General features: G+C 42.0%; 2 long non-coding RNA genes and 1 pseudogene across 51 annotated transcripts; 2 read left to right on the top strand and 1 right to left on the bottom strand.

Moving 5' to 3' along the window:
- LOC127915552 (serine/threonine-protein kinase DCLK2-like) overlaps nucleotides 1-12,168 on the top strand; it is a 63,201-nt pseudogene extending 51,033 nt beyond the window's left edge.
- On the bottom strand, nucleotides 574-1,319 carry LOC127916375 (uncharacterized). The gene is made up of 3 exons (XR_008094829.1): nucleotides 1,118-1,319; nucleotides 688-730; nucleotides 574-620 (listed from the first exon to the last, which is right to left on the bottom strand). It is a non-coding gene; the product is annotated as an uncharacterized LOC127916375 (long non-coding RNA).
- A 151-nt stretch (nucleotides 12,169-12,319) lies between the features above and the next one.
- LOC127916374 (uncharacterized) lies at nucleotides 12,320-14,591 on the top strand. 50 transcript variants are annotated; one of them, XR_008094788.1, is made up of 6 exons: nucleotides 12,320-13,155; nucleotides 13,218-13,496; nucleotides 13,621-14,147; nucleotides 14,210-14,271; nucleotides 14,303-14,333; nucleotides 14,551-14,591. It is a non-coding gene; the product is annotated as an uncharacterized LOC127916374 (long non-coding RNA). The 50 variants fall into 50 exon arrangements; XR_008094803.1 differs by having other exon boundaries at nucleotides 13,621-14,116; nucleotides 14,489-14,575; XR_008094784.1 differs by having other exon boundaries at nucleotides 13,621-14,116; nucleotides 14,303-14,426; nucleotides 14,458-14,575.
- Nucleotides 14,592-15,045: the final 454 nt, after the last annotated feature.

Raw genomic sequence — 15,045 nt, 5'->3', positions numbered from 1 at the left:
TTGGAGTTAAATCCTACGGGAGGGTTGGAGTTAAAACCCTCCAGGAGGGTTGGAGTTAAATCCTACGGGAGGGTTGGAGTTAAAACCTACGGGAGGGTTGGCGTTAAAACCCTCCAGGAGGGTTGGAGTTAAAACCCTCCAGGAGGGTTGGAGTTAAAACCCTCCAGGAGGGTTGGAGTTAAAACCCTCCAGGAGGTTGGAGTTAAAACCCTCCAGGAGGGTTGGAGTTAAAACCCTCCAGGAGGGTTGGAGTTAAAACCATCCAGGAGGTTTGGAGTTAAAACCCTCCAGGAGGGTTGGAGTTAAACCTCTCCAGGAGGGTTGGAGTTAAAACCTACAGGAGGGTTGGAGTTAAACCCCTCCAGGAGGGTTGGAGTTAAACCCCTCCAGGAGGGTTGGAGTTAAACCCCTCCAGGAGGGTTGGAGTTAAATCCTACGGGAGGGTTGGAGTTAAAACCTACAAGAGGGTTGGAGTTAAAACCTACGGGAGGGTTGGAGTTAAAACCTACGGGAGGGTTGGAGTTAAAACCTACGGGAGGGTTGGAGTTAAAACCTACAGGAGGGTTGGAGTTAAAACCTACAGGAGGGTTTCTCTCCAGGAACAGGGTTGGAGTTAAAACCTACAGGAGGGTCTCTCTCCGGGAACAGGGTTGGAGTTAAACCCTACAGGAGGGTTGGAGTTAAAACCTACAGGAGGGTCTCTCTCCAGGAACAGGGCTGGAGTTAAAACCTACAGGAGGGTTGGAGTTAAACCCTACAGGAGGGTTGGAGTTAAAACCTACAGGAGGGTTGGAGTTAAAACCTACAGGAGGGTCTCTCTCCGGGAGGGTCTCTCTCCAGGAACAGGGTTGGAGTTAAAACCTACAGGAGGGTCTCTCCAGGAACAGGTTTGGAGTTAAAACCTACAGGAGGGTCTCTCTCCAGGAACAGGGTTGGAGTTAAAACCTACAGGAGGGTCTCTCTCCAGGAACAGGTTTGGAGTTAAAACCTACAGGAGGGTCTCTCTCCAGGAACAGGTTTGGAGTTAAAACCTACAGGAGGGTATCTCTCCAGGAACAGGGTTGGAGTTCAAACCTACAGGAGGGTATCTCTCCAGGAACAGGGTTGGAGTTCAAACCTACAGGAGGGTCTCTCTCCAGGAACAGGGTTGGAGTTAAAACCTACAGGAGGGTCTCTCTCCAGGAACAGGGTTTGAGTTAAAACCTACAGGAGGGTTTCTATCCAGGAACAGGGTTGGAGTTATATCCTACAGGAGGGTTTCTTTTACATGACACTTTAGTCATGTATATCAACCTATCACCGTTCTCCTTTCTTGCCCTGTGACCTCCAGGTGTGTGAGTACCTGGATGGGACCAAGTCGTTGAAGCTGGGGGATTTTGGTCTGGCTACAGTCGTAGAGGGACCCCTGTATACAGTCTGTGGAACCCCACATATGTAGCTCCAGAGATCATCGCTGAGACTGGGTAAGAGGAGTGTGTGTGTAGAGACCATCTCGGAGACCTGATAAGGGGAGTGTGTGTGTGTGTGTGTCTCGGAGACCTGATAAGAGTGTGTGTGTGTGTAGAGACCATGTCGGAGACCTGATAAGAGTGTGTGTGTGTGTAGAGACCATGTCGGAGACCTGATAAGAGGAGTGTGTGTTTGTGTGTGTAGAGACCATCTCGGAGACCTGATAAGAGGTGTGTGTGTGTGTAGAGACCTGATAAGAGGTGTGTGTGTGTCTCGGAGACCTGATAAGAGGTGTGTGTGTGTAGAGACCATCTCGGAGACCTGATAAGAGGTGTGTGTGTGTAGAGACCATCTCGGAGACCTGATAAGGGGAGTGTGTGTGTGTGTGTGTCTCGGAGACCTGATAAGAGGTGTGTGTGTGTGTAGAGACCATCTCGGAGACCTGATAAGAGGTGTGTGTGTGTGTAGAGACCATCTCGGAGACCTGATAAGAGGTGTGTGTGTGTAGAGACCATCTCGGAGACCTGATAAGGGGAGTGTGTGTGTAGAGACCATCTCGGAGACCTGATAAGGGGAGTGTGTGTGTAGAGACCATCTCGGAGACCTGATAAGGGGAGTGTGTGTGTAGAGACCATCTCGGAGACCTGATAAGGGGAGTGTGTGTGTGTGTGTGTCTCGGAGACCTGATAAGAGGTGTGTGTTTTTGTGTGTCCACTTCTCTCAGCTCTTTTCCTCACACCTAAAAAAAAAAAACCTCTCCTCTCGTCTGCAACTTTTCCACAGGTTGTTGCTGTTGCTGTTCATAAAATAAGAATGCACTGATATACTTCACACCTTTTGTGAGTGTAGTTGTGGTTTTATTTTCCACCTTAGTTGAATGAACGAACTGTAAGTCGTTCTGGATGAACCAATAGGAGACTGCGAATATGACGAGATCTCCCAGGATCCTTCAATTCAAAGTCCCTGTCAACGATGTGGTTCGTTACTCGTCATTACTGCCGCTACGCTGCTGTTGATCAGCTGACCTGTACTTGACAGTAATGGGGTCATTTTATTGGAGGTGCAGAATAGGGATTTGACACTTGGTTCGAAAACAATAGATCATTTTTATTTAGACGTTTGTGGAAGTACATACCATGAGATTGCAGCAGCACCATGCGTCACGACAGGTGGGCCCGATCCAGCATCACCACGGGTTGGCCCGATCCAGCATCACCACGGGTCGGCCCGATCCAGCATCACCACGGGTTGGCCCAATCCAGCATCACCACGGGTTGGCCCAATCCAGCATCACCACGGGTCGGCCCAATCCAGCATCACCACGGGTCGGCCCAATCCAGCATCACCACGGGTCGGCCCGATCCAGCATCACCACGGGTCGGCCCGATCCAGCATCACCACGGGTCGGCCCGATCCAGCATCACGACAGGTCGGCCCGATCCAGCATCACCATACGTAACGGCAGTAATGAAGATAGTTGCTCTGAGAAACTCCATATTGTGGGGAGTACCGAACGTATTTTCACATTATAACGTTTTGCTGGTTTACTGGGACTTTGAATTGAAGGATCCTGAGAGATATCGTCCAATTGAATCGTCTTCTCAAGCCCAGGTACTGATTCAGATAAAACCATCTTCTATGTGACCAAAATGTAGAATAATGACGTTGTCAACTTCCCTGTGTGTGTTGCTAGGTACGGTCTGAAGGTGGATATCTGGGCTGCAGGTGTTATCACCTACATTCTATTGTGTGGGTTCCCTCCGTTCCGCAGGTGAGTTCCAGTACGTTCACCTGTACGTTCACCTGTACGTTCACCTGTACGTTCACCTGTACGTTCACCAGTACGTTCACCTGTACGTTCACCTGTACGTTCACCTGCGTTCACCTGTACGTTCACCTGTACGTTCACCTGTACGTTCACCTGTACGTTCACCTGTACGTTCACCAGTACGTTCACCAGTACGTTCACCTGTACGTTCACCTGTACGTTCACCTGTACGTTCACCTGTACGTTCACCAGTACGTTCACCTGTACGTTCACCAGTACGCTCACCAGCAACGCGTTCACCAGTACGCTCACCAGCACGCTCACCTGTACGTTCACCTGCACGTTCACCTGTACGTTCACCTGCACGTTCACCTGCATGCGTTCACCAATACGTTCTCACCTGTACGTTCACCTGCACGTTCACCTGTACGTTCACCTGCACGTTCACCTGCGTCACCAGCGTTCACCAGCACGTTCACCAAAACGCTCACCTGTACGTTCACCTGTACGTTCACCTGCACGTTCACCTGTACGTTCACCAGCACGCTCACCTGTACGCTCACCTGCACGCTCACCTGTACGTTCACCAGCACGTTCACCAATACGTTCACCTGTACGCTCACCTGTACGCTCACCCAGTACGTTCACCAGCACGTTCACCAGTACGTTCACCAGTGCGTTCACCAGCATGCGTTCACCCAACGTTCACCTGCAACGTTCACCTGTACGTTCACCAGCACGTTCACCAGTACGCTCACCTGCACGTTCACCTGTACGCTCACCAGCACGTTCACCTGTACGTTCACCTGTACGTTCACCAGTACGCTCACGTTCAGTACGTTCACCTGTACGTTCACCTGTACGTTCACCTGTACGCTCACCAGTACGTTCACCTGTACGTTCACCTGTACGCTCACCTGTACGTTCACCATACGTTCACCTGTACGTTCACCATACGTTCACCTGTACGCTCACCAGCACGCTCACCTGTACGTTCACCAGTACGCTCACCAGTACGCTCACCAGTACGCTCACCTGTACGTTCACCTGTACGTTCACCTGCACGTTCACCTGTACGTTCACCTACGTTCACCTGTACGTTCACCAGTACGTTCACCAGCACGTTCACCTGTACGTTCACCAGTACGTTCACCTGTACGTTCACCAGTACGTTCACCACGTTCACCTGTACCTTCACCTGTACGTTCACTGGTTTAAAACAATAGGACCCAGTATACTCAGTTTCACTCCTCTCCTACAGTGAGAATAACATCCAGGAGGAGTTGTTTGACCAGATACTCAGGGGGAAGCTGGAATTCCCTTCCCCAGACTGGGACACTGTCAGCCTGCCGGCCAAGGTAGGACCTTTGGTATAACAGTAGATAGATGGTATAACAGTAGATAGATGGTATAACAGTAGATAGATGGTATAACAGTAGATGGTATAACAGTAGATAGATGGTATAACAGTTGATAGATGGTATAACATTAGATAGATGGTATAACATTAGATAGATGGTATAACATTAGATAGATGGTATAACATTAGATAGATGGTATAACAGTAGTTAGATGGTATAACAGATGATAGATGGTATAGCATTAGATAGATGGTATAACAGATGGTATAACAGTAGATAGATGGTATAACAGTAGATAGATGGTATAACAGTAGATAGATGGTATAACAGTAGATAGATGGTATAACAGTAGATAGATGGTATAACAGATGGTATAACAGTAGATAGATGGTATAACAGTAGATAGATGGTATAACAGTAGATAGATGGTATAACAGTAGATAGATGGTATAACAGTAGATAGATGGTATAACAGTAGATAGATGGTATAACAGTAGATAGATGGTATAACATTAGATAGATGGTATAACAGTAGATAGATGGTATAACAGTAGATAGATGGTATAACAGTAGATAGATGGTATAACAGTAGATAGATGGTATAACAGTTGATAGATGGTATAACAGTAGATAGATGGTATAACAGTAGATAGATGGTATAACAGTAGATAGATGGTATAACAGTAGATAGATGGTATAACAGTTGATAGATGGTATAACAGTAGATAGATGGTATAACAGTAGATAGATGGTATAACATTAGATAGATGGTATAACAGATGATAGCTGGTATAACAGTAGATAGATGGTATAACAGTAGATAGATGGTATAACAGTAGATAGATGGTATAACAGTAGTTAGATGGTATAACATTAGATGGTATAACAGTAGATAGATGGTATAACAGTAGTTAGATGGTATAACAGTTGATAGATGGTATAACAGTAGATAGATGGTATAACAGTAGATAGATGGTATAACAGTAGATAGATGGTATAACAGTAGATAGATGGTATAACAGTAGATAGATGGTATAACAGTAGTTAGATGGTATAACATTAGATGGTATAACAGTAGATAGATGGTATAACAGTAGTTAGATGGTATAACATTAGATGGTATAACAGTAGATAGATGGTATAACAGTAGATAGATGGCATAACATTAGATGGTATAACAGTAGGTAGATAGATGGTATAACAGTAGATAGATGGTATAACAGTAGTTAGATGGTATAACATTAGATAGATGGTATAACAGTAGATAGATGGCATAACATTAGATGGTATAACAGTAGGTAGATAGATGGTATAACATTAGATAGATGGTATAACAGTAGATAGATGGTATAACAGATGGTATAACAGATGGTATAACAGTAGATAGATGGTATAACAGTAGATAGATGGTATAACAGTAGATGGATGGTATAACAGTAGATAGATGGTATAACAGTAGATAGATGGTATAACAGTTGATAGATGGTATAACAGTAGTTAGATGGTATAACAGTAGATAGATGGTATAACAGTAGATAGATGGTATAACAGTAGATAGATGGTATAACAGTAGTTAGATGGTATAACAGTAGATAGATGGTATAACAGTAGATAGATGGTATAACAGTAGTTAGATGGTATAACAGTAGATAGATGGTATAACAGTAGTTAGATGGTATAACAGTAGATAGATGGTATAACAGTAGATAGATGGTATAACAGTAGATAGATGGTATAACAGTAGATAGATGGTATAACAGTAGATAGATGGTATAACAGTAGATAGATGGTATAACAGTAGATAGATGGTATAACAGTAGATAGATGGTATAACAGTAGATAGATGGTATAACAGTAGATAGATGGTATAACAGTAGATAGATGGTATAACAGTAGATAGATGGTATAACAGTAGATAGATGGTATAACAGTAGATAGATGGCATAACATTAGATGGTATAACAGTAGGTAGATAGATGGTATAACAGTAGATAGATGGTATAACAGTAGTTAGATGGTATAACATTAGATAGATGGTATAACAGTAGATAGATGGCATAACATTAGATGGTATAACAGTAGGTAGATAGATGGTATAACAGTAGATAGATGGTATAACAGTAGATAGATGGTATAACATTAGATAGATGGTATAACAGATGATAGCTGGTATGACAGTAGATAGATGGTATAACAGTAGATAGATGGTATAACAGTAGATAGATGGTATAACAGTAGATAGATGGTATAACAGTAGATAGATGGTATAACAGATGATAGATGGTATAACAGATGATAGATGGTATAACATTAGATAGATGGTATAACATTAGATAGATGGTATAACAGATGATAGATGGTATAGCATTAGATAGATGGTATAACAGTAGATAGATGGTATAACAGATGGTATAACAGTAGATAGATGGTATGACATTAGATAGATGGTATAACAGTAGATAGATGGTATAACAGTAGATAGATGGTATAACAGTAGATAGATGGTATAACAGTAGATAGATGGCATAACAGTAGATAGATGGTATAACAGTAGATAGATGGTATAACAGTAGATAGATGGTATAACAGTAGATAGATGGTATAACAGTAGATGGTATAACAGTAGATAGATGGCATAACAGTAGTTAGATGGTATAACATTAGATGGTATAACAGTAGATAGATGGTATAACAGTAGATAGATGGTATAACAGTAGATAGATGGTATAACAGTAGATAGATGGTATAACAGTAGATAGATGGTATAACAGTAGATAGATGGTATAACAGTAGATAGATGGCATAACAGTAGTTAGATGGTATAACATTAGATGGTATAACAGTAGATAGATGGTATAACAGTAGATAGATGGTATAACAGTAGATAGATGGCATAACATTAGATGGTATAACAGTAGGTAGATAGATGGTATAACAGTAGATAGATGGTATAACAGTAGATAGATGGTATAACAGTAGATAGATGGTATAACAGTAGATAGATGGTATAACAGTAGATAGATGGTATAACAGTAGATAGATGGTATAACAGTAGATAGATGGTATAACAGTTGATAGATGGTATAACAGTTGATAGATGGTATAACAGTAGATAGATGGTATAACAGTAGATAGATGGTATAACAGTAGATAGATGGTATAACAGTAGATAGATGGTATAACAGTAGATAGATGGTATAACAGTAGATAGATGGTATAACAGTAGATAGATGGTATAACAGTAGATAGATGGCATAACAGTAGATAGATGGTATAACAGTAGATAGATGGTATAACAGTAGATAGATGGTATAACAGTAGATAGATGGTATAACAGTAGATAGATGGTATAACAGTAGATGGATGGCATAACAGTAGATAGATGGTATAACAGTAGATAGATGGTATAACAGTAGATAGATGGTATAACAGTAGATAGATGGTATAACAGTAGATAGATGGTATAACAGTAGATAGATGGTATACCAGTAGATAGATGGTATAACAGTAGATAGATGGTATAACAGTAGATAGATGGTATAACAGTAGATAGATGGTATAACAGTAGATAGATGGTATAACAGATGGTATAACAGTAGATAGATGGTATAACATTAGATAGATGGTATAACATTAGATAGATGGTATAACAGTAGATAGATGGTATAACAGTAGATAGATGGTATAACATTAGATAGATGGTATAACAGTAGATAGATGGTATAACAGTAGATAGATGGTATAACAGTAGACAGATGGTATAACAGTAGATAGATGGTATAACAGTAGATAGATGGTATAACAGTAGATAGATGGTATAACAGTAGACAGATGGTATAACAGTAGATAGATGGTATAACAGTAGATAGATGGTATAACAGTAGATAGATGGTATAACAGTAGATAGATGGTATAACAGTAGATAGATGGTATAACAGATGGTATAACAGTAGATAGATGGTATAACATTAGATAGATGGTATAACATTAGATAGATGGTATAACAGTAGATAGATGGTATAACAGTAGATAGATGGTATAACATTAGATAGATGGTATAACAGTAGATAGATGGTATAACAGTAGATAGATGGTATAACAGTAGATGGATGGTATAACAGTAGATAGATGGTATAACAGATGGTATAACAGTAGATAGATGGTATAACAGTAGATGGATGGTATAACAGTAGATAGATGGTATAACAGATGGTATAACAGTAGATAGATGGTATAACAGTAGATGGATGGTATAACAGTAGATAGATGGCATAACAGTAGATAGATGGCATAACAGTAGATAGATGGTATAACAGTAGATAGATGGTATAACAGTAGATAGATGGTATAACAGTAGACAGATGGTATAACAGTAGATAGATGGTATAACAGTTGATAGATGGTATAACAGTAGATAGATGGTATAACAGTAGATAGATGGTATAACAGTAGATAGATGGTATAACAGTAGATAGATGGTATAACAGTAGATAGATGGTATAACAGTAGATAGATGGTATAACAGTTGATAGATGGTATAACAGTAGATAGATGGTATAACAGTAGATAGATGGTATAACAGTAGATAGATGGTATAACAGTTGATAGATGGTATAACAGTAGATAGATGGTATAACAGTAGATAGATGGTATAACAGTAGATAGATGGTATAACAGTAGATAGATGGTATAACAGTAGATAGATGGTATAACAGTAGATAGATGGTATAACAGTAGATAGATGGTATAACAGTAGATAGATGGTATAACAGTTGATAGATGGTATAACAGTAGATAGATGGTATAACAGTAGATAGATGGTATAACAGTAGATAGATGGTATAACAGTAGATAGATGGTATAACAGTAGATAGATGGTATAACAGTAGATAGATGGTATAACAGTAGTTAGATGGTATAACATTAGATGGTATAACAGTAGATAGATGGTATAACAGTAGTTAGATGGTATAACATTAGATGGTATAACAGTAGATAGATGGTATAACAGTAGATAGATGGCATAACATTAGATGGTATAACAGTAGGTAGATAGATGGTATAACAGTAGATAGATGGTATAACAGTAGTTAGATGGTATAACATTAGATAGATGGTATAACAGTAGATAGATGGCATAACATTAGATGGTATAACAGTAGGTAGATAGATGGTATAACAGTAGATAGATGGTATAACAGTAGATAGATGGTATAACATTAGATAGATGGTATAACAGATGATAGCTGGTATGACAGTAGATAGATGGTATAACATTAGATAGATGGTATAACAGTAGATAGATGGTATCACACGTAGTGTATTGGAATACAAATATTCGCAGTCCAGTAATTGCCCTTGAAAACATAGCTTCTGCGTTGCATACTGACTGTCACATGACGTCTTTCCTAGATGCTGATTGGTCAGATGCTGCAGGTGAACGCGGACATTCGTTATTCAGCAGAGGAGGTTCTCTCACACCCCTGGGTTACGGTAGGCCCCCCCCCCCCAACACACACACACACACACACACACACACCCTGACTGACAAACTCCACAACGTCCTCTACCCTCATCTGAATAAACGTGTGTGTGTGTGTGTGTGTGTGTGTTTTGCAGGACGAGGCCACTCTGGAGGGCAGAAATGTGAACACAGAGACATTATCGTCAGCTGCGGTGACCCCTGACCTTCCAGTGACCCCTACAACCCCGACCTTTGCCCCTATGACCCCGGCAGCACAGAGTAGCCCCGTCCACAACAACACTACTAGTCCCGACACTAAATCTGTTACCTCTGCTGAGGACACAACCCATTTCAGCCCCTAGGCCCTGGGATGGGCAACTTTGATTGGGGGTGGGAGCCACCAACAATCTGAACTCATCACGAGGGGCAGCGGTGGCTCGTGGGCGGAGTGAAGATTTAGCCATTTTATAACTCATTTCCTGCAATTCTACACATTTTGCCATGTGGGTGGAGAGAAATGTTTGCCGTTTTTAATATGATATCTGAATGAGAGTGACAAACCAAATCAATGGGAGCCCATGATTAGACCATGATTCCTACCAGTTTATATAGCTGCCTAGACTAATTAACATAATTAGACCATGATTCCTACCAGTTTAGATAACTGGCTAGACTAATTAACATAATTAGACCATGCTTCCTACCAGTTCAGATAGCTGGCTAGACTAATTAACATAATTAGACCATGATTCCTACCAGTTCAGATAGCTGGCTAGACTAATTAACATAATTAGACCATGATTCCTACCAGTTCAGATAGCTGGCTAGACTAATTAACATAAGACTAATTAACATAATTAGACCATGATTCCTACCAGTTCAGATAGCTGGCTAGACTAATTAACATAATTAGACCATGATTCCTACCAGTTCAGATAGCTGGCTAGACTAATTAACATAATTAGACCATGATTCCTACCAGTTTAGATAGCTGGCTAGACTAATTAACATAATTAGACCATGATTCCTACCAGTTTAGATAGCTGGCTAGACTAATTAACATAATTAGACCAAGTAACCAATCTAAAAACATGTAGCTGACATGGGCCAATCGGGTGACTGTCAGTGACTGACATAACAAGAAAAAACTGCTGATGCACAACTGACTTCGCTGTGTGTATTCTACTATTCTACCTAGCAACAGTAAGTTGTGAGCCCGACTGAGTTCCAAAAAATTAAATGGATACGCGGGCTTATAAAAGAAGTCCCTTCCCTGGGCTCTTCTCTTATAGGCGAGAAGAGAGAGGCCCAAACGGAGCCCTATTGTTGGGTTTGGAGATCGAGAGGATTTGATTGGTGTTAGCAATATGGTGAAACTTCCACCTCGCCTATCAGAGGGCAAGGTGGAAGCTATTACCATATTGCTTACACCTATCAAATCCAGATGTCCACAAGTGCGTTGTGCATAGAGTCCAGGATGTGGGCCATTTTCCATTTCAGTCCCTAGCTCCTTCTCCTAGCTGAGGAGACGAGAGCTGGAGAAGGGGTTGATAGGACAGAAGTGTAGACTGTATTATACCAGCAACCTCAGATAAAATACTGCACAGTACCCCTCCAAAACATATATCTATCTCTCTTTCTTTCTCTCTCCTAACTTTCTTTTTCTTTCTGGTCTCAATCCTCTCTAACTCATATGTAGCTCATCTTTCCCTCTCTCTCCGTTTCCCTCCCCTTTTCTCACTCGCAAATATTACAAGAATAGAGTATACTGTGGAGAATGGAGTATACTATGGAGAATGGAGTATACTATGGAGAATAGAGTATACTATGGAGAATAGAGTATACTATGGAGAATAGAGTATACTATGGAGAATGGAGTATACTATGGAGAATAGAGTATACTATGGAGAATGGAGTATACTATGGAGAATAGAGTATACTATGGAGAATAGAGTATACTATGGAGAATATAGTATACTATGGAGAATAGAGTATACTGTGGAGAATAGAGTATACTGTGGAGAATAGAGTATACTGTGGAGAATAGAGTATACTGTGGAGAATGGAGTATACTGTGGAGAATAGAGTATACTGTGGAGAATAGAGTATACTGTGGAGAATGGAGTTTCTACCGTATATTGTGTATATATGTGTGAGTTGTGCTTTAGAGAATGTAGCAGTGTGGGGGATAGTTTGGGGGAGTGGTTGGGGATAGTTTGGGGAGGGGCGGGGATTCGTTTGCAGGGTGGGTGGGGGGTCGTTTGGGGGCGGGTGCCATTTTGAAACTTGGCCACATCCTAACAGTCTTGGACAGCCTAATTTCCTTGCCTCCTTCATTCACATCCATAGACGAGAAAGGATTCAGTGAGGTCCACCGTAGACGAGAAAGGATTCAGTAAGGTCCACCATAGACGAGAAAGGATTCAGTGAGGTCCACCATAGACGAGAAAGGATTCAGTAAGGTCCACCATAGACGAGAAAGGATTCAGTGAGGTCCACCATAGACGAGAAAGGATTCAGTAAGGTCCACCGTAGACGAGAAAGGATTCAGTGAGGTCCACCATAGACGAGAAAGGATTCAGTAAGGTCCACCATAGACGAGAAAGGATTCAGTGAGGTCCACCATAGACGAGAAAGGATTCAGTAAGGTCCACCATAGACGAGAAAGGATTCAGTGAGGTCCACCATAGACGAGAAAGGATTCAGTAAGGTCCACCATAGACGATAAAGGATTCAGTGAGGTCCACCATAGACGAGAAAGGATTCAGTAAGGTCCACCATAGACGAGAAAGGATTCAGTGAGGTCCACCATAGACGAGAAAGGATTCAGTAAGGTCCACCGTAGACGAGAAAGGATTCAGTGAGGTCCACCATAGACGAGAAAGGATTCAGTGAGGTCCACCATAGACGAGAAAGGATTCAGTGAGGTCCACCATAGACGAGAAAGGATTCAGTAAGGTCCACCGTAGACGATAAAGGATTCAGTAAGGTCCACCATAGACGATAAAGGATTCAGTGCGGTCCACCATAGACGATAAAGGATTCAGTAAGATCCACCATAGACGAGAAAGGATTCAGTGAGGTCCACCATAGACGAGAAAGGATTCAGTGCGGTCCACCATAGACGAGAAAGGATTCAGTGCGGTCCACCATAGACGATAAAGGATTCAGTAAGGTCCACCATAGACGATAAAGGATTCAGTAAGGTCCACCATAGACGATAAAGGATTCAGTAAGGTCCACCATAGACGATAAAGGATTCAGTAAGGTCCACCGTAGACGATAAAGGATTCAGTGAGGTCCACCGTAGACGAGAAAGGATTCAGTGCGGTCCACCGTAGACGAGAAAGGATTCAGTGCGGTCCACCGTAGACGAGAAAGGATTCAGTGCGGTCCACCGTAGACGAGAAAGGATTCAGTGCGGTCCACCATAGACGATAAAGGATTCAGTGCGGTCCACCGTAGACGAGAAAGGATTCAGTGCGGTCCACCGTAGACGAGAAAGGATTCAGTGCGGTCCACCATAGACGATAAAGGATTCAGTGCGGTCCACCATAGACGATAAAGGATTCAGTAAGGTCCACCATAGACAAGAAAGGATTCAGTAAGGTCCACCATAGACGATAAAGGATTCAGTGAGGTCCACCATAGACGATAAAGGATTCAGTAAGGTCCACCATAGACGATAAAGGATTCAGTAAGGTCCACCGTAGACGAGAAAGGATTCAGTAAGGTCCACCATAGACGATAAAGGATTCAGTAAGGTCCACCATAGACGATAAAGGATTCAGTAAGGTCCACCATAGACGAGAAAGGATTCAGTAAGGTCCACCATAGACGATAAAGGATTCAGTAAGGTCCACCATAGACGAGAAAGGATTCAGTGAGGTCCACCATAGACGATAAAGGATTCAGTAAGGTCCACCGTAGACGAGAAAGGATTCAGTAAGGTCCACCATAGACGATAAAGGATTCAGTAAGGTCCACCGTAGACGAGAAAGGATTCAGTGAGGTCCACCATAGACGATAAAGGATTCAGTAAGGTCCACCATAGACGATAAAGGATTCAGTGAGGTCCACCGTAGACGATAAAGGATTCAGTGCGGTCCACCGTAGACGAGAAAGGATTCAGTGCGGTCCACCATAGACGATAAAGGATTCAGTAAGGTCCACCGTAGACGAGAAAGGATTCAGTGAGGTCCACCATAGACGATAAAGGATTCAGTAAGGTCCACCATAGACAAGAAAGGATTCAGTGAGCTCCACCGTAGACGAGAAAGGATTCAGTGAGGTCCACCATAGACGATAAAGGATTCAGTAAGATCCACCGTAGACGAGAAAGGATTCAGTGCGGTCCACCATAGACGATAAAGGATTCAGTAAGGTCCACCATAGACAAGAAAGGATTCAGTGAGCTCCACCATAGACAAGAAAGGATTCAGTGAGGTCCACCATAGACGATAAAGGATTCAGTAAGGTCCACCATAGACAAGAAAGGATTCAGTGAGCTCCACCATAGACAAGAAAGGATTCAGTGAGGTCCACCATAGACGTCGCCTCATTGTATCGGTCCCATTGTGGCATCAGTGAGCGCATGGGCAGTGGCATTGAGGCCATCTCAATTTTGAAGTAGTCCCATTTTTCTTCTTCTACTACTTCTATGAGTTGGTAAACAAACTGAATGGGTGCTTACTGCCCCCTGGAGGGTGTTGTCGGGAACAGGTATAACGCCAAGGTTGGTGATTTACTGCCCTCTGCGCAGTGATGGAATGTTTACACGAGTATAATTAATTGGCTGATCCTTCCGATGACATGGATGGAATTATGTGATCCTTCCCTCTTAAAATGTTAAATTAAAGATTCACCCATTTTTAATGTTATATTGTTTTTGTGCATCTTTGAGCGATGTTCGTTTCCTGGGGGGTCATTTCATGTTTAATCTCCGAGCTATTGCCATAAAAGCAGGCAGAAATCCATACGGTTTGACGTAGCATTGCGATAAA

The sequence above is a fragment of the Oncorhynchus keta genome, chromosome 35 (genome assembly GCF_023373465.1).
Source record: "Oncorhynchus keta strain PuntledgeMale-10-30-2019 chromosome 35, Oket_V2, whole genome shotgun sequence".
Lineage (NCBI taxonomy): Eukaryota > Metazoa > Chordata > Actinopteri > Salmoniformes > Salmonidae > Oncorhynchus > Oncorhynchus keta.
Note: the sequence above shows the minus strand (reverse complement) of the source record. Positions and strands in the feature narration are given on the sequence as shown.